This window comes from Calliphora vicina, chromosome 5 (assembly GCF_958450345.1).
Source record: "Calliphora vicina chromosome 5, idCalVici1.1, whole genome shotgun sequence".
NCBI lineage: Eukaryota > Metazoa > Arthropoda > Insecta > Diptera > Calliphoridae > Calliphora > Calliphora vicina.
This window is the reverse complement of record NC_088784.1, coordinates 26,387,001-26,406,819: the sequence shown is the minus strand read 5'-3', so window position 1 is coordinate 26,406,819 and position 19,819 is coordinate 26,387,001. Positions and strand designations below refer to the sequence as shown.

Here is a 19,819-nt window from a genome sequence, read left to right as displayed (position 1 = left end):
AATGCTGCTTGAACGCTATAAAAGAAAATCAGTTTTGCACCGAATCATTACTTGCGATGAAAAATGTATCCATTACCATAACCCGAAGCGTAAGAGATCGTATGTGAAGTCCGGCCAACAGCTGAATCTACACCAAAGCCAAATATCCATGGCGCCAAGATAATGCTCTGTATTTGGTGGGACAAAAGGGTTCTATTAAGAGCTGCTGAAATTTGGCCAGACCATCACAGGGAATCTTTACCGAATGCAACTGATTCGTTTGAAGTGACCATTGGCTGAAAAACGCACAGAATTTGTGGCCAGATATTAAACTGTAATTAGAGATGCCAAACGGGGAATCCCGTTCCCGAAAAGCCCGGGGTTTTCGGGATTTCCTAAATCCCGTTTTTCATAAATAAATAGGGGAAATTGTCATTTTTGTGTGCCTTTTTCATGCATTTTGACATTCTACATGCCCGAATATCACAAAGTGATGTTCAGAAAAGTTAAGCTCAACTCCTGCTACAATATAGTTAATAAAGTAAAACGGTATTTTTGGTTTTCCTTGTGTGGGGCTCTAGAAAATCAATTCTTCACCTTTTTTGTAAGTTGTCTAACAAAACTCAATTTAAATCCTCTTCAAATGAAATAGATTTTATCTCAGATGAGGAGCTCGAACAAAATGAAAATATTTCGATTTCTAAAAGGCTTAAATCATCAAAGCTATGTACGAGGATGCAGAACTATCAGTTCTTCACAACGGGAATATAAGTCAACCATTTCACACAAACGCTGGAGTAAAACAAGGATGTCCCCTATCACCTCTGCTATTCACTATAGTGCTGGATGACATCATGAGCGAAATCTGTTCAGAGAGAAGAAGAATAACATGGAGCCTCTCACGCCAACTCGAAGATTTGGATTATGCTGATTTGGAAAGATTATCACGCAATGTTGGACTTGAGATAAATATCAAGAAAACCAAAGCTATGAGAATCAACAACGTTAGCACCGATAACATCATGCTACAAGGCCAACCAGTTGAATACGTAGAAAGCTTCTGCTATCTAGGCAGTACAGTATCAACAAATGGCGGCTCTGAAACAGACGTAAAAAGCGGCATTAGGAAGACTACAACCAGTATGGAGAAACTCACAAATATCCAGACGTACCAAGCTTAGAATATTCAACGCATGTGTAAAGTCTACTCTACTTGGTTAGTATCGAACACCATCACGCAAAAACTACAGGTATTCATTAACAAGTGCCTCATAATCATATGCAGAATATTCTGGCCTAACAACATCAGCAATACGGATCTCTGGAACCTCACCAACGAGGAACCCATACTTACACAAATAAAACGTAGGAAATGGAGGTGGATCGGCCATACTATCAGAAAGAATCCTGACAGTATAACCCTTATCGTGGTTGGCGTAAACGTATTACGCCTACGACTGTTTCGTACTAGATTAAAGATAAAATGAGCTCCAAGAAGACTATGTTGAAAAACAAAATAATTTTTGTTATCCAAAAGCATGTGTTTCATTCAAAAAGTCACGGACGTATATACGATTTTAATTATTTAAGTGTAAATTATAGCAAAAGTACTTTGTCTACTAACATAAACTACTTCCCATTCCCATCACTGTTATTAAGAGTTACAGTTATGCTCTTTATTTTAACATACTCTTTTTTGAATTTTTTTGCAACTTCGTTTAAACGATTTCTTTCGTAATGGTTTGTTAAAAACTAAGAGTGCGATTTGTTTTTTTTTTTGTTTTGCTTTGGTGGTTTATCAAGGCATCTTTTTTCCAAAAAAAGTAAAAAGACAGAAAATAAACGCAAAATCTTTTATCACTGATAGTGAAAGATTGCGAGTTGTGAGTATAAAATATTTATTGCTATTTTTTTCAGTTAAATTTTGAGTTTGGCCAAATTGTCGAGAGCTTAGTATGAGTTTAGTTAGCTGTTTTATGTTTGTATTAGGTGGATTTTGGCCAACAGTTAATAACTTTAATGAGTTTAGCGCTGTTAACTTCATTCGCTGTTAGATGCTTAACGTGCGCGGTTGGTTTAGAAATACTAAGCTGAAACTAAGGAAAAGTTAAAAAAAACAAAGAAACAGTAGTTTCTAGAAGTTTAAAAGAAGAAATACGAATTTTTAACAACAAGAATTAAGAAAAATATAAATATTTTAGTGCTGTGAAAGAATTTTGAAGAAGTTGCAAAGAAATTTCAAATACAAAGTGATCTTTTGTTTTATAAAAGGTAAAATTTTGTTTAAATATGTAAAATATTTAAAGAAAAAATAATTATTTATGTTTAATAAATTGCTTCAATTACAGTTAATTTGTTTGAAGTAGTGCGGTGATTAAAATGTTTTATTATACATACGCCACCATTAACCGTTTAAAAATCTATAATTTTCCAGATTTAAATATTTGTATGTGAAACTGAATGTGAAATAAACTTAAGGATTATAAAGACACTTGGAAATTGTATTTATTAGCTGATTTGAGAAACTTGTAGTGTATCGGTGCCGTTGCAAAATAGGTTAAGGACTTTCAAAACTGGTCCTTCGAAATATTTGAGAATTAAAAATTCTTTATTCTTTATTTTGTTTTTGTTACCAAGTGGCTCTTGAACTTTGGAATGCAAGAAAGTGAATTAATAATTAGCATTTCTGTGTTGTGGTTCTAATCAAAATTTTTCTTTTAAATTCAATTGTCCTTAAATCAAAATATTGAGGTCAAGGGTCATAGTTGTACACATATCTCGCTTAATATAAGTGCTCTACAAACTGTGTTGAAAATAACTTGTCGATCTTGTCACTTGATCTTGCATAAAATGTATCATTATCAAAAAATTAGCTGTAAAAAGGTGTTGTTATCCACACAAGCGTCAATCAAATCAAAGTGCTCTGCTAACATCTAATCTAAAATACATTTGTATTTCTCTAAATACGCATTAATAAAATTCTTTAAAAATTAAAGATTAGATCCAACGTAACAGCTTTAATACATAATTCTCTGAATTCTAGATTTCCCCATTCCCTAAACATATGACTGAATGTATTACATAAAACAAGTAAGAGAGCTATATTCGGCTGTGCCGAAATTCTATACCAAATAAAAATTTTAAATATTTTTAAATATTTTTTTTTGATTTTTTGCAAAACAATTTTTTTTTCGAATTGTTTTTCTAAATTTAATTTTTTTTTAAATTTTAAAATTTTTTGTTTTTAAAAAAAAATTCGGGTTAAAAAATATTTTTTCCGATTTTAACCCATTGTAGGTCCAACTTACTATGGTCTTATATACGTCGTTGCAAAGGTCTTTGACATATCGATCATTAGATATCCATATTGTCTATATTAATGACTTAGTAATCCAGATATAGGTAAAAAATCGAGGTTGTCCTGGTTTTTTCCTCATATCTCAGCCATTTGTGGACCGATTTTGCTAATTTTAAATAGCAAACTTCTCGAAAGCAAGTCTGACAGAATTATTGAAGATTTGGATCCCGAAGATATCTGGGGTCTTCAGAAAATTGATTTCAACAGACAGACGGACAGACAGACTGACATGGGTTAATCTACTCCGCTATCTATAAGGATCCAGAATATATATACTTTAAAGGGTCGAAAAATTATATTGTGGAAATTACAAACGGAATGACAAACTATTATATACCCTTCTCACGAAAGTGAAGGGTATAAAAACAGTTTATCATTTTTTGTTATTTAATAATTTAAATTTGATTAATGACTTAACAAAAATGTTCAAGTATCTGCATGTTGTGGATTATTAAACCATTTGCAGATAACATAATCCGATCAAGATTATTAATTTGTATTAATTGTTTTAGTTTTTTTTTTTGCTAGTGACAATTAAACAATATTCTTATTTGTTAGAAGTGTTTAAAACAATTAAAAAACTTGTTGAAGAATATTAAAAAAGTGTTAAAATTTTCCATTAAATATCAGCAAGGTGAAATATGTGATCGCATTTTCCAATAATATTGGATATCAGCTGATCTTGTTGTCAGGAAGTATGCATCATAAATTTTAGCAAATAAAAAATATTTGGAGACAAAAATTTGTTGCTGAAAAGAAAAAAAATTGGTCCATTGTTGGTCTGAATTTCTATATATTTATGGCATTGGAAAGGTCTTACAAATGCCTTTTATTTCATATTTGTCTTGTCTATCTGCATGACTTAGTAATCGAAATATAGTTAAACAATTCGAGGTAGTCGTGGTTTGTTTGCTTATATCTCAATCCCGTTTGGATGCAGATTTTCTCAATTTGGTGTACGTGCAAAATGCTCAGACATTTTTATCTACGATCTACCAGAAATTTATCAAATTTATTAAATCTTAAACTAAATTTTGGGTGAAAAGAAACTTAAGTGAAAAAATTTTGTGAAAAACTAAATTGGAAAAAAAAAATTTGGAGAAACAATTGTTTTTTTTTGGTGAGAAAAAAAATTCATGTTTAACAAAACATTTATTTATATATGTACGTCGTTAAAAATCCCATCATTTGATATCCCTATTGTCGTGGTTTTTTGCTTATATCTAAGTCGTTTGGGGCCGATTTTAAATACGAGTCCGTGCCTTTTGGAATAAAACACAGGTTTTTGGTTAAAAAATCATTTTATTTTTCAACATAGTCTCCTTTGAGCTCTATGCACTTTGGCGAAATTTTTTATCCATTCCAAAAAATTAAATTTGTCGAGGTCATCAAAATAGGTATTTTTTTTGAGAGATGCAGTTAAATCTCTTCGGCCGAGAAATTTCTTTTGGTTTGGAAACGAGAAACTGTCACTCGGGGCTAAGTCCGGAGAATATAGCCTAATTCATGGATTTTAGCCATGTGTGCACCCGATTGCGAGCAAACGCTAGGGGAAAGCTTTCTCATACCCAAGAGATCATTAAAAATTTAAACCACTGAGCCATGTAAGATCCCGATATTTCGCACTTGCAATCTCCGATCGGCCAACACCGTATCGTGATTTTGTTGAATTGTTTCGTGTGAAGAGGCCTCAACTGGGCGTCGGCATCTTCAGTAAACCACTTTTTTGCCATTCTGTGAATTCAGAACATACGGCATCTTCCGTGCTTGTAGGGCCACAACGAAATTCAGTAAACTACTTTTTTACCATTGAAATTGATGGTGCAGAGTTCCCAAAGTATTTATCAAGCTTAGTTTTTGTTTGAGTGATTTTTTTTCCGCAAAATATAATGCACACGAAATTCACTTTTTTCCAATTTCTCCTCAAGTCACGAGGTAGACTGTTATCAATGACTGTCAAACACAAACTAAAAGACGCAGTTTGTTCAAATTTTTACAGGAGTCAACTGACAGATGGCTGTTGACAGAAGCAGTATTGCCCTTTCAGTTAAGAGCCGGGAAATTCAAAAAGTCGTGGACTATTGACCCACCTTCGTAGTAAACGATTTATACCCGCTATCAATGGTATTTGGGGGCTTCAAAAAGTTGATTTCAACAGACAATTTGCTGTCTAGTGGTTGAACTTTGTCCATTAACTGACTTGACTATCTAGTCGGACGGGACACGGTGGTAGGGACTCTAAAGCGACTGAGGAAAACTTCCCAACCACTTCATTATAAATAGTTTGTAACAGGTATTGCAACATGTGGAAGAGTGTTGTAATGATGGAATATTACAGTTTCATGTCTGGCCGCATTTTCTGCGCGTTTTTTTGGCCAATGCTCGCTTCAACCGAATTAGATTTCAGCAGCTCATAATAGATAGGACCATTTTTGGCTTTGATATCGATTCGGTTGATTGACCGAGGTTCACATACAATCACTTAAGTTTCAGGTTATCGTATTGGATCCATTTTTTATCGTAAATAATGATTCGCTGCCAAAATTATTTTCTTTTATAGAGTTCATGCAGCATTTAGGACATGCAAAATCGTATAGTACCCAATTTGGCTGAATCCTGCTGCTCGCAAACGCTTGAGTAGCTCCCAATGATTTTGGAAGTTCTTGTTGAGTTTGACAACAATCTTGATGGAGTAATGCCTCCAAATCTTGGTCTTCACACTTTTTTGGCTGGCCTGGGCAATCTTTGTCTTCCGTGACAAAATCACGTCTCTCGCACTTTGAAAGCGATGGAACACATTCATTCCATCGCTTTGGTGAGCTATTGGTGCGATTATGCGGCACTTTTTTTCAATTAAATTTCGATATTTTCGAAGCAAAAAACAACTTTGTTGTTTACACTATAATGTTCAGTAACCAATTGAGAATAAATGACCTTGTATTTTAAATTTTTTTTTTCACCAACAAATTGTTTTTATTCTTTTCTTTATATAAAAGTTATACTTTGGAATATGAAATGATAAGTGAAATGTTGTATAATTTTGCTAAACCAACCCCCTTATTCTTTTAGATCTGTCCACAATTCTATAAATTTGAAAATTCATTCAATAATCCAACTTACCAATTCACCCAAATCACCTCCCCCACTTCTGACTTCAAATAAAATTGGGAAAAACAAACACCTGTGTAACAAATTCTAACCAATGCAAATTTGATTGCATCGCACACGTGCCTAGAAATTGCTCCAAATAATTACTCTAGTCATAGTATTTTTTTTTTCTATAATAAATTTTTTATTATTATTATTTTACTTAAATTAAATATAAACGTGTTTCAGACTTTGTTAGTAATATTATAGTTAATAATAATGCATGACTCTGATTTCATTATTTATTTGTGAAATATTGTTTATACATTTAATTAAAAAATTCTAAAATTTTTCGTTTTTACGCTAGAAAGAATTTTTAGTTAATTGTATTAAATTGCAAAAAAAAAAAATAAACAGAAATAAATAATAGATATGATGATGTTGTGGATTATGACAACAAAATAAAAAATTCCATAATTATATAAAAATATATTTATTTAAAGGGATCTTTTGCACCATTTCTTTTTTTTCATATTCAAGTGACGTTTGTGTGAATTCATTTGTGACATACGGGGCGTATGAGTTACAGTTTTAAATGTTTTTTAAAAGTTTACTGTTGTTTTCACACCTGGGTGTTATGTAGAAATAACTATTTATTGTATAGAAATGGTTAGTAAACACAGTATAAAAAAACAAGTAAGAAAGTATAGTCGGTCATGCCCGACTATATAATAACCTACATTGAGTATATTCAATAATTTCCATGATTTATTTTTCGTGCGTATTTTCGGAAGTGGGCCATATATGGGATCTATGACCAATTATGAACCGATCATCATCAAATTTGGTCGTGTGAATTATTTCTAAATTAAACTTAAGAGATTTTCGGAAGAGGGCCTTATATGCGAGCTATGACCAATTATGGACCGATCGCCTTGAGACCCTTTTGCTCCCACAAAATACAAAGCATTACCTTAGCGCCATGGATATTTGGCTTTGGTTTCGATTCGGCTGGTTGTCCGGGCTTCACATACGATCTCTTACGATTCGGGTAAATATTCGGTGCAAAAATTATATTTAAATGGTTAATTAATTTATTTTTGGTGATTTATAGAATTTTAAAATAAAATTTTTCCGATTTTTTTTAATATAATTCGATTAATCGCTTCAATTTGACGAATAATTATATATTTAGCTTTTTAATGCATTATTGCAGTAAATTGTTAAGGTTTCTTGTAATAATAAAAATATTTTAGAAAACTTAAACATTTTAATTACCCGATTATTCGAATAAAATAATCGAATAATTATTTAAATTTCATATTTTTCAAACAAAATCGTTTTAATTTGTTAATTAACTGATTACTGCATATTTATTGAATTTTAAAATAAAATTTTTCGGATTTTTTTAATATAATTATTCGAATAATCGCTTACAATTAACGAATAAATATAGAAATTTAGCTTTTTAGTGAAGTAAATTGTTATGGTTTCTTGTAATAATAAAAAGATTCTAGAAAATGTACACATCTAGTTAGCCGATTATTCGAATAAATTAATCGAATATTTATCTAAATTTCATGTTTTCCAAACAAAATCTTGTTAAGTGGTTAATTAATTGATTACTACATATTTATAGAATTTTAAAATAAAAATTTTCCGATTTTTTTAATATAATCATTCGATTAGTCGCTTACATTTAACGAATAATTATTGAAATTTTGCTTTTTAGTGCATTATTGAAGTAAATTGTTAAGTTTACTTGCAATAATTAAACAATTTTAGAATATTTACATATTTTAATTATCCGATTATTCGAATAAAATAATCGAATAATTATCTAACTTTCATGTTTTCCAAGCAAAATCATTTTAAGTGATTAATTAAATGATTTTTGGAGATTTATAGAGTTTTAAAATAACATTTTTCCGATTTTTTAAAATAATTACTCGATTAATCGTTTGGATTTAACGAATAATTATAGAAATTTAGCTTTTTAATATCTCATTGAAGTAAATTGTTAAGTTTACTTGCAATAATTAAATAATTTTTGAAAAACTTACACATTTTAATTACCCGATTATTCGAATAAATTAATCGAATAATTATCTAAAATTTCATGTTTTCCAAAAAATATATATTTTAATGATTATTTAATTAATTACTACATATTTATAGAATTTTAAAATAAAATTTTTCCGATTTTTTTTCATTTTTTAATCATTCGATTAATCGCTTAAATTTAACGAACAATTATAGAAATTTAGCTTTTTAATATCTTATTAAAGTAAATTGTTAAGTTTACTTGCAATAATTAAACAATTTTATAAAATTTACATAATTTAATTATCCGATTATTCGAATAAAATAATCGAATAATTATTTAAATTTCATGTTTTTCAAACAAAATGTTTTTAAGTGGTAAATTAATTGATTTTTGGATAGTTACAGAATTTTAAAATAAAATTTTCCAATTTTTTTAATATAATTATTCGATTAATCGCTTAAATTTAACGAATAATTATAGAAATTTAGTTTTTTAATATCTTATTGAAGTAAATTGTTAAGTTTACTTGCAATAATTAAACAATTTTATAAACTTATACTTTTTAATTACCCGATTATTCGAATAAAATAATCGAATAATTATCTAAATTTCATGTTTTCTAAACAAAATGTTTTTAAATAGTCAATTAATTGATTGTTGGAGAGTTAAAGACTTTTAAAATAAAATTTTTCCGATTTTTTTAATATAATTATTCGATTAATCGCTTACATTTAACGAATAATTACAGAAATTTAGCTTTTTAAGTATTATTGAATTAAATTGTTTAGGTTTCTTGTAATAATAAAAAGATTTTAGAAAATTTACACATTTAGTTAGCCGATTATTCGAATAAATTAATCGAATAATTATTTAAATTTCATGTTTTCCAACCAAAATATATGTAAATGGTTAATTAAAAGGTCTCTCGTCTTTTAAATGAATCCTGCTGCACACAAACGATTTGAAATTGCTGCTTGAGTAACTTCTCTTGTTGAGTTTGGCAACAATCTTCATGTAGTAATAACACCAATTGGTCTTTAAACTTTTTTGGCTGGCCTGGGCTCTAATTCAATATTATCCTCCCCACTATGGTGGTGTAGGGTATAAAACAGATAAATAAATGAAGCTGTTTATTACATTAAAAGTTTAAGCAAATTCTAACAAATTCGTAATGTTTGCAACAATACACAACAATTCATAACTGTTGAAATATAATAATGTAATGTGTAATATGTATTTGTATAATGTATATATTTAAATGACCGTTAAATTTGAATTTTAAACAATGTTAATTCTAAATGCTTGACACTTTTGTTTACACATATTTGACAGAAACCGCTAAAAGTTTTTGACAACTCTTTGGGCCTTGTACTTTTTACATGTTTTTTTGTTTTGTATTTTATTTTAGTTGAAAATGAATTGTTTCTGTAGTTGTTGTAACAATCAAATTAAAATAAAATTTGTAATTTAATGTCAACACGCCATGAATTACAGTTGTACAGACATACATATCTACATAGTTACATACTTACATGTAATGTAGATGTGTAAAACTTTACATTTTGTTTAACAGAGAAACAAAAAACCAAAACTGTGCTTAAGGAAATGTTGACATCGATCGTACACTTATCTAATAGATATTTTCTGTGTTTTAGTTTTTTTTGTAAACATTTGAAATCAACAGACAAGGTGTATTTTTATTATTATTTTCAAATGACAAATCACTCAATTGGAAATTAATGTCAAATATCTACAGATATAAACATATGCATGCGTGTATCCAAGATGTATTAATTTACAGGTGAAGTCAATAAGTCAGCTGATTATTTTTTGTTCGATTTGTTTTCTGTTTTCTAACTGTCAAAGTTTATTTACTTATATATAAAATTATTTTCCGTTTTCTAACTGTCAAATCTTTTTTATTTAAATTGAAAATTGTTTTCGGTTAAATCGAAATTTTTAAGAGCAGTTGGAATATCGACAAACGATCCTAGATTCCGTAATACTCCCGTTGATCTCCAGGTGGCGTGTCATAATGTCCATGGACGTTATGTCACACCAAAAAGAGTCATAGTGTCCATGGAAGTTATAACAATTTCAAATGTCCATGCACTTTGTGACACTTTTAAAACATAAATGTTTTTTAAAATTTGGTTAAGATTTAAGAAAGTGGCACTCTTATCCCGGATAGAATTGCTCGTAACTTTGGTGTTGTATTTTGGATTCATTTAAAAAAGTTTCCTGGATAACGTCCATGGACATTATGATGAAGGACATTATGACACGCCAGCTTATATCCACATCGGCATGACCCGTGCATTCGAAACGGTCGCTGTTTTTAATGAATCGAAATTCATGGCTCTACAAAACACACGGGACATAGTAAATGCACGGATAGCCTCATAGGAAGTATTAACAATTAGAACTGAATTAAAATTTGTTTCTTTTAAAATAAGAAAAAAATCAAATTATATTGCTTTTATTTATTTTTGTTTTGACATTTAGAAAATATTTTTACAAAAACAAAATAATGTTGTTTTTGCTTAGTTGTATTTGTTGTAGAATTGGGACTACCTGTAAATGATTATGCCATGCGTGTATCTATGTATGTAAGAGTTAGTTGTTGTTTATTTTTCAACAAATATTTATTAACAAATTTAATTAATACTAATTAAACAAACATATTAGGAGTTATTCATGTATTGGCTATGTAAGCATGTTAAATATAATGCGAAAGTGAATGTTAGTTAATTAATTAGTTAATACTCATTAGCAGGTTAGTAAGTCATCACAACTAATCTGCAATTTAAGTATTAGAATGAATAATTAGTATTCAAGTTTAAAGAAAACTTGAGGTGAGAAAGCCGTTGCAAATTCTGAAGAAAATTTATAAGGAAGCTATATTCATATTTTCTACTTTCAATAAAAATAGATTAGTAAGAAGATCAGTTAGTGATCAGTGATCTATACAGAATTTTGTGAACGATCAGTAACGAGATTTTCTATAGAAAATTTGGTGAACGATCAGTAAACAAGATTTTCTATAGAAAATTTTGTGAACGATCAGTAAACAAGATTTTCTATAGAAAATTTTGTGAACGATCAGTAAACAAGATTTTCTATAGAAAATTTTGTGAACGATCACTAAACAAGATTTTCTATAGAAAATTTTGTGAACGATCACTAAACAAGACTTTCTATAGAAAATTTTGTGAACGATCACTAAACAAGACTTTCTATAGAAAATTTGGTGAACGATCAGTAAACGAGATTTTCTATAGAAAATTTGGTAAACGATCAGTAAACGAGATTTTCTATAGAAAATTTGGTGAACGATCAGTAAACGAGATTTTCTATAGAAAATTTGGTAAACGATCAGTAAACGAGATTTTCTATAGAAAATTTGGTAAACGATCAGTAAACGAGATTTTCTATAGAAAATTTGGTGAACGATCAGTAAACGAGATTTTCTATAGAAAATTTTGTGAACGATCAGTAAACGAGATTTTCTATAGAAAATTTTGTGAACGATCAGTTAACAAGATTTTCTATAGAAAATTTTGTGAACGATCAGTAAACAAGATTTTAACTGATCGTTCACAAAATTTTCTATAGCAACTCCAGTTTACTGATCTTTCACAAAATTTTCTATAGAAAATCTTGTTTACTGATCTTTCACAAAATTTTCTATTGAAAATTTTGTGAACGATCAGTTAGATACATTTTCTATTGAACATGTTGTTAACTATCAATTATCGGAAATTACAATATAAAATTTAATGAGTGATCAGTTAAAAATATTCAAGACAAATAATTAAAATTTTTCTTGACAGTTATTTTGTTTATCCTCGTCTTAAAACCAAACATGGCTTATTAATTAGCTAATTTTGTGTTTATTTCAACTTGAATTCATTCTTTAAATTCCTGTTTCCAAAGCAAATTTGGTAACAGGAACATGTTGTTAACCAAAAATTGAAAAAAAAACAATGACAAACTGATAATGAATGAATTTTGAGAAAAACCAAAACGCAAGTTCATTATATTATTTTCCAAAAAGCGTAAACCAAACTAAATCAAGTTGGTAACAAACAAATAAAATATAAACAAATTTGGTCAAACTACAAGCACCGTTTTAAATTTAAATGAAGCATTGAAAACTAAATTGTACTTGTCGTTGTCGTATTCATTCGTAAACATTTGTTATGTAGTGTCACACGTGACTAGCATAATTCGAATTAGTAGTGACTTACATACAAATATTTATTCAATTTTATTGATTATAGTACCTTCAGTCAATAGATGAGACTTTGAATAAAGTTCAGTGATTTGCACAGTGATGTTGTAGAAGCAAAAAAGCAGAATATATGTTTTAAATTTGAATACAATTCTTTAATCCAGCACCGCAATTGCACAGCTGATATGCCAACGAGAGTTTCGCCGAGAGATGCCCATCATATCTAAACCAACGCAAATGTCGAGTAACCAACCGAGTTAATGACATCCTGTCAATTATAAACCAATTGGTTGGCAATTATTTTATAGTAGCCTAATTTCCAATCAGTTTACCTCATACAAGCTCCCACATTGGGTAGATTTCAGACTTCAGCAATCTAAAAAGTAGCATAATCCCCAATCAGTTCACTTCAGACATGATCTCGCATTGGTTAGTTCTTACCAGCGTATTCCACGAGGTTTAATATAAGCCTCTACATCAGACATTACCACTATGTGAGCGGTTTTTATGTACTCTAGTTGCCAAATTGCCACAAGGTCAGATTGTTTCGATTCGAAAAAAGATTTGAAATAAAATAAATAAAGCATCGAACCCTCATGAAACTGTTGTGGATGTTGAATTAGAATTCCAATTCAAAAATTACCTGTGGTCAGTAAACAAGTTTAAAGCTTTCTTCTGAATATCAGATGCGCAATATTATTAAAATATTCATAAATATTATGAAATGTTAGATTTTAAACTGAATAATCTGGTTGGTTAATTTATAAACAAAATTTAGATTAAGAGAAATTGGTTAAAGTTAAAAAAATAAGGTCAGCTAACGAAATAGAAACATTCCAATGAAATTTATGCTAAATTATTTCAAAACAAAATTCTCAAGCCCTTATTGATGTATTATTCTGCTTTCATTTGTTTAATTTAAACTTTTGTTTACTTAATCAATTATTTGAACAATTTATTTATTTGCAATAGCTTATCATTTAACCACTTTATCTAAAACTTAATTTCGTTTCGATTTTCAAAACATTTACTTTGATAAACGCCTGCCTGCCTGCTGTCGCCTGCCAATACCACTTAAGACTCCAAATAATAATGTCAAAAATCGTGATTGTTTTGACAAATTACTAAATTATTCCATTCAATATAATAACGAATCTAAGTGCTTGAAATTATGTTGATTTGTTTTGTATGTTTGATTAGTTTGAAAGTCGGTTAATGGACTTTGACAAAAAAAAAAACGAAATGAAATGTAATAAATTTATACGTTTTCTTCCGCTTTTAAGTGTCAATAGCACGCAAAATTTTCACTTCAATATAAATGATTTGGTGTACTTGAGATTATTGGTGAATTGAGAATCAGGAATTAATAAGTTACTTTAACAGTTAAGTTAGGAGTGGGTTTGAAAATGCAGTAAAATTGTGTATAACTGTTGCCAACCATTTGCATGTAAAGTTGAGATGCCAACTATAGTTTTCTGTTGTTGCAGTGATGTAACGTCACTAACCCCCTGTCTATACTTGACATATATTTATCATAACAATTAATGACGTTTGTGGTAAAGACAAAGTTGTCTGTGCAAAAGCATTAACAATTTTGTCATAAAGAAGCAATAATGCTAATAAATGTAGACTATACTTGATAATTTTGTATCTTGATAACGATTTTGACGTTTATCATGATAAAAAATTATTAAGTATAGACGGGGGGTAATAAACGTATTAACAAACCCTTGTCTTGACAAGACATCAATTTGTTCACTCACCGAACAATTTCTAGTCCGCACACGAATTTGTTATTCGCACAACTATGTTTGTAATTCTGCCGTTCTTGTGCGAACAAAACGATGGCTAGTCAAGACGTGTTGTATGAATATAAAGCACAAATGTCGATGATATCTGACACACACTTAGTTTCATCTAAATTTAAAGATAGGAAGACCCTATACAATCTTATTATTCTGATTTGAATTTGTTTAATTAATCCTATAAACAAATAATTAAATAATCCACATGATTGACAATTTATCATTTTCAAGCTGCCTTTGCCCCGACATTTGAATAAATTTTCAATTAATATTTTACAAATATTAATTATTTCACTGACTTTTAATTGTTTACATGTGTTGTTTAATCCAAAATTTGCCAAAAAAAATTTAATAAAAATTTTATTATAAACAAGTTTAAAATTGATTGGAAAGCAGCCATTATAATACCGGTAAACCGTCAACAATTTACAGACGTTAATAAACAAAAATTCCAAATTCAAATTTAAAACAGTTAAAAAAAACACATTTTAACTACTTGTTGGATTTGTGTTGTTTAAACAAAAATTAAATAAAATAAATAAAAATACACTTAATTAGGTTTTTTTGACAGGCTATTTAAATGAAGAAAACAATAAATATTGATTATTAACAGAAAAACACATTTTGAAGTTCAATTATTTAAAAATAATAACCAAAAGTAAAACCTAGATTAATAGATTTTAACTCATTATTTCAATATAAGCTGAATTTAAAACCCCCGTTTTTTATTCAACATAAGTGATGCGTTTAACCAGGGTTTAGTGTTTTTGCTCTATCCGTAAAATGTTATTTGAATTCCCAAATACTAGGGCTTGGCTATTTGTGTTTTTTTTAGCGGCCAACTTAAACACTTTAAATTTGTCTGTGGGCCAAAGTCAGTAGCAATTATAAAAAATTATAAAATGAAATAAAAAAAACCTTTTTTTTTTTTTGTTCGGCATAAAATTAACACAGTTTTGTTTTGGGGTTTTATATTTGTCATTTCTTTTTTATTGATTTTTTTGCTAGTTTTTGTTTTAATGCTGGTACTTCACGAAATTTCTTTGAAAAAATATTCCATAACAAGTTTATGGTTTGTTTTTTTTTTGCAAACTGCAAACAAATATTTTTAAAATAATTAATGTGTTTAGGTTTTTTTATTTTTATTAATTAATTAATAGCGAAATGTTATGAATATGAGGAGAAGCATACATAATTTGAAAAAAAACGAAAATATTAAAAAAATTCCACTGATTTACTTAAAATTATATGTTTTAGTTGTCAAGTGATATAAATATTGAAATTATTCACTAGAGGAGAGACAACTAATACTAATTATTTAAAGTGATTTTCAATATAACAATATTCTCAATAGAAATAAAATTTTTAATATAAAAAGATCCTCAATTGAAATAAAATTTTTAATATAAAAAGATCCTCAATTGAAGTAAAATTTTCAATATAAAAAGATCTTTAATTGAAATCAAATTTTGAATATAAAAAGATCCTCAATTGAAACAAAATTTTTAATATAAAAAGATCCTCAATTGAACTAAAAATTTCAATATAAAAAGATCCTCAATTGAGATAAGATTTTCAATATAAAAAGATCCAAGACTGAAGTAAAATTTTCAATATAAAAAGATCCTCAAATTTAAGTAAAATGTTCAATATAAAAAGATCCTCAATTGAAGTAAAACTTTCAATATAAAAAGATCCTCAATTGAAATAAAATTTTCAATATAAAAAGATCATCAATTGAAGTAAAATTTTCAATATAAAAAGATCCTCAATTGAAATAAAATTTTCAATATAAAAAGATCCTCAATTGAAGTAAAATTTTCAATATAAAAAGATCCTCAATTGAAATAAAATTTTTAATATAAAAAGATCCTCAATTGAAGTAAAATTTTCAATATAAAAAGATCCTTAATTGAAATAAAATTTTGAATATAAAAAGATCCTCAATTGAAATAAAATTTTTAATATAAAAAGATCCTCAATTGAAGTAAAATTTTCAATATAAAAAGATCCTTAATTGAAATAAAATTTTGAATATAAAAAGATCCTCAATTGAAATAAAATTTTTAATATAAAAAGATCCTCAATTGAAGTAAAATTTTCAATATAAAAAGATCCAAGACTGAAGTAAAATTTTCAATATAAAAAGATCCTCAATTGAAGTAAAATTTTCAATATAAAAAGATCCTCAATTGAAATAAAATTTTCAATATAAAAAGATCCACGAGTGAAGTAAAATTTTCAATATAAAAAGATCCTCAACTGAAATAAAATTTTCAATATAAAAAGATCCTCAATTGAAATAAAATTTTCAATATAAAAAGATCCACGAGTGAAGTAAAATTTTCAATATAAAAAGATCCTCAATTGAAATAAAATTTTCAATATAAAAAGATCCACAATTGAAATAAAATTTTCAACATAAAAAGATCCTCAATTGAAACAAAATTTTCAATATAAAAGGATCCTCAATTGAAATACAATTTTGAATATAAAAAGATCCTCAATTGAAATAAAATTTTGAATATAAAAAGATCCTCAATTGAAATAAAATTTTTAATATAAAAAGATCCTCAATTGAAGTAAAATTTTCAATATTAAAAGATCCAAGATTGAAGTAAAATTTTCAATATAAAAAGATCCAAGATTGAAGTAAAATTTTCAATATAAAAAGATCCTCAACTGAAATAAAATTTTCAATATAAAAAGATCCTCAATTGAAATAAAATTTTGAATATAAAAAGATCCTTAATTGAAATAAAATTTTGAATATAAAAAGATCCTCAATTGAAATAAAATTTTTAATATAAAAAGATGCACGATTGAAGTAAAATTTTCAATATAAAAAGATCCACGATTGAAGAAAAATTTTCAATATAAAAAGATCCACGATTGAAATAAAATTTTGAATATAAAAAGATCCACGATTGAAGTAAAATTTTCAATATAAAAAGATCCTCAAATGAAATAAAATTTTCAATATAAAAAGATCAACGATTATTTAAAGCGCTAAGCAAAATTGTGAAACAGTTGGCCACTTCCACTGTTAATTTAATTTTCTGCATTCGAACATTTGGTGAAATATACTTCATACATTTTTTGTTTATTACTTTGCTATAAATCAAGTACTATAAACATTTTAAGAATGATTTATGCTCTTTAAAAAATACTTAACTTAAACTTGATGATGTTTTTAATGCATATAAGTACTTATTAAAAACTCTTAAATATAAAAACGTTTATAATTTTGTTTCTAAACTTCCCCAACTTAATTACTTTTTTGTCTTGACGAAACATAAAATAAATATTGACAAAATTATAAACACATTTATTGATTTGTTGAATTCTTAAACATTAAATAACCAAAAACAAACTAAAAAAAAGAAATCCCCCTATAAATTCAAAACGTTTCATATTTAAACAAATATTCTTATTTGCACATGCTTCTTTCTGATCGTTGGCATACGAAATATTTAAAGTTCGGATACTGTAATAATAAAATAATAAAAACATAAATAAATTAAAAAACGAAAACTGTTAAAATATTCTGTTTCGTAATTTTATACATTATAACTACAATTCTGCATAAATTTCAATGTCAATAAACTTTTTTTTAAGAAATAAAATAAAAATAATATTAAAACTAACCTCATACTAAATTATGCATGTAAAATTGTTAAATTAAATAATTACAGTATGGATTACGAAAGACCAACATAGACAACAGAATAAGAATTTAAAAAAAATAAATTTAATAATAATATGAATAATGATTATTACAAACTTTAAGATGCAGTAATGAACAAAAAAAAAGAAGAAACGTAATGGAAACAAATGCCAGCAAATGTTTTACAGTGTTTTTTGTTGATTTTTAAAATTCGCACGAAAATTGTAAAAAAAAATTCACAAAGTATGAAAAAGGGAAGGAAATCTAAAAATAGTTCACATCTCAACAATAAAAGATGTGAAAATATCCAACAAATTTACCGATTTGATTTCATGCTACATCTAAGAAGGTTTTCTGAATAATCTGATGCGAGATTCTCTCTCCGTTGTTTAAAGAAAAGATCGACACTTATAGCCACCAGGGGCCTTACATGATCTGGGGGCTAATTACCGCAGTATTCTCTTATTCGATATCGAATAAAATGTATAGAAAATTATAATGATTTTGCTCGATAACTCGTTCGTTATCGAGTTCGTTTTTACTCGAACACTAATAAGCGTTCGAAATTTATTTCGATTACGAGTTCGAAAATTTGCCCCCTGATGTTTACAAAAATTCATCAAAAAAGAAACAAAAATAACGATCAATAGCTGCTCAGATTACAATACAGTTCTATCTTCTTTGTTTGTCGATCACTGGTTTAACGATATCTTTGATATCTCAATATATTCCAACCGGTTTATAACTATATTCAAATTTTATATAATGCCTTGAGGGCTCTCGTTCCAGAAGTATCACTATAACTAATTGAATCTTAGCTAATTCTAACTTTTTGTTAATTTAAAACGATTTATCTCCCCCTGTCTTACTTAGTATACATCCCGCTTTTGTCATTATTAAATAAAATATTAATAATTTATTACAAAAAAACTTATGGTTTTTGCTGAGGCATAACATTAAACTAAATAAATATATCTAGTATATAGAATGTTTTGTGTTTAATTTAAAATCATTATAATGTTTTTTCTTTTAAAACTCAGGGAATTGTATTTAATTAGAACAACTGTTTTTTTTCAACGGAGTAACAATATAATTAGTTATTTCATTAATTGCAATGATTAAGAAACATATTTAGAACATGTTTATTTCTAATCATAAATGAGTAATGATAGCAAAAATCATTAAAATAAACAATTTTAGTTTTGTTAAGATAATGAATTTTGTCTCGATTTCACAAATTATTTAGAAATGAATTTCTCAGCTGGAAAAACGACGTACGTACTGATTTTTGCCAATAATGACCCTTGAATTCTCATATTCAGGGATTTTTTAAAATTGTGTAGCTTTTATTTTGAAACATCTTTTCCCATGTTTCTGGCAACATATGGATTCCGAACCAAATGATCTGACTATCTTTTGAGGCCAATTTCGGATACTCTGTTCCAAAGTGAAGCGTTTTCTGCATCGATCGCAACAAATAGTAGTCGGACGAGGAAAGGTCAGGACTATAAGGCGGATGAGGCGAAACTTCTCAACCACTTCATTATAAATTGTTTTTAACAGTTATTGCTAAATGTGGCCGAGAGTTATCATATTACGGTTTCATATCTGACCACATATTCTGTCAATGTCAATTTTCAGT

At 28.0% G+C, this 19,819-nt stretch overlaps 1 protein-coding gene across 1 annotated transcript in view; it reads left to right on the top strand.

The window, feature by feature from the left end:
* Window positions 1-2,045: 2,045 nt before the first annotated feature.
* Window positions 2,046-19,819, top strand: part of LOC135962107 (sialin) — a 30,282-nt gene continuing 12,508 nt past the window's right edge. Inside the window, exon 1 of the mRNA XM_065513849.1 lies at window positions 2,046-2,250. The gene's annotated coding sequence lies outside the window, so the exon portion shown is untranslated. The remainder of the gene's footprint in view (window positions 2,251-19,819) is intronic.